Below are 1,747 nucleotides of genomic sequence, written 5' to 3' on the forward strand. Positions count from 1 at the left end.
TGGAACATCCTCCGCAGGGCGCACAGTGCTTTTCTCCACCCGGGGCACGTCCGGCATGTTCCTCCATGCCTGGGACATCGTCATCTGTCCATCTTTTTGCACTGCCTGTGTGGCCTCCCGTTGTGGGCTGTCCCCTCCATCTGCTGACTCTTCCCTTACTGCTGGAGACTCCCCAGGCTGCTGCGTACTTTCTGCCACTACAGAGGGACGTCACAACAGACACTCGCGGGCAGAGGGACCTATTTAGAAGGCGGGCCGGGGGTCACGGCATGCGCACCTGAGATGCTGATGTACAGGCCGGCAGATCACCTTTCCCCAAAGGCTCCCCTGTGTACGCCCCCGCCAACCAACGGGCAAGGGGTTTCCACGTCCTCCCCTCCTCCACTGCCGGCCCTGAGCATCGTTTACCCTGTTCCAGTCCCGGCCAACCCGACGGGTGACAGAGGGGTCGCCCTGTTCATTGGGTCCGGATCATTTCACGAGGGAGGCTGGATGTCCCCCCTGTGGGCCTGGGCCCCTTTCTCTTTTCTTCTACGAGGGTCGATAACCGGGACTGCGGGTTTTGCCTCGTGTCTGCCATTCAGTTTCTTGGCCAACCCTTTTTGTCATCGGGGGCCACAAAACCACAAGGAGGACGGACCAGTGTGGACGGAGCCCCTCGAGGGATGGAACTGTAAGGGTGGCCCCTCCCTGCCCCACCCCGCAGAGTACCTGCTTCGTGGTCTGAGCAGGAAACGCTGTTTCCACTCGTCTGGGCTTCGTCACCTGCACAAGGACTGGGGTGGGGTGGCGGGGAGAAGACAAAGTCATTAGGTAGAAAAAGGACAACGCTGGCGGATGTGCCAGAACAGGTTTTCTGCTCAGGCAGCGTTGGGGGGACCCCTGGGGACTCAGGAGGGCCCCCCGGCATGGGGAAAACACCTCCCTCAAGGTTTGGTTCTGCTCATCACGTTGACGCCCCAGCCAGCAGCAGCAGAGAAGATCCTCTCCTGGAAGCGGATCGTGTCCTTCCAGGCCTAGCAGAACCCCTTATCCGACAGGAGGACAGATGACCCCCCCCACCTCCCACTGTCTCAGGGGGAAAAGATCTGGGGGACCCCACAATCCCGTTTCCCCTCAATAAAATCCTGAGTCGGCCCCCTGCGGGGGCGAGGGAGTGCCACAGGCAACCAGCTGAACACCGCCACAGCTGCCACAGCCGGGGGGACCTCAGGTAGGTCACAGCCCAGGGCCCAGGGGGACGCAGGGAGGGACACAGTGAGGGGAGGGCATGCTCCTGCTTCCACGCGCACAGGCCCCGTCGCTGGTCCGGGGCACTTCGAAGGATGGCGGGCCGTTTGTGACGGTGGCGGGAGGAGGGGGACAGGGAAGGGTGGGCCTGGGGCAGCTCTGTGCATGCTCCCAGACCCCGCCCCGCCCCCGGGCCCGGGGAAACCCCCAGCCCAGAGGGTCCCCGTCCCGCGGAGGGCCGAGCAGGCCCTCAGCGGGCACCGGCTTTCCCGGCCCCCCCTTGCCGGGCGGGGCGGGGTCCGGGCACGGAAGGGCGCGGGCCACCCTCGGCTGGCCCCGGCTGCGGCCACTGGGCGGGATCGGCCGCCTTCCGAGGGGACCCACCGACGCCCACCCAGCGCCAGGGACCAACCGGCGCCCACGCGCGCCGGCGAGACGACGCTGGGCCGCGCGGAGGGAGGACAGAGTGCTCCGCCCGCATCGTGGGCTCTCGGGGCCATCGCCGCGGGCCCCCCCT

Source organism: Mustela lutreola, chromosome X, assembly GCF_030435805.1.
Source record: "Mustela lutreola isolate mMusLut2 chromosome X, mMusLut2.pri, whole genome shotgun sequence".
In the NCBI taxonomy this organism is placed as follows: domain Eukaryota; kingdom Metazoa; phylum Chordata; class Mammalia; order Carnivora; family Mustelidae; genus Mustela; species Mustela lutreola.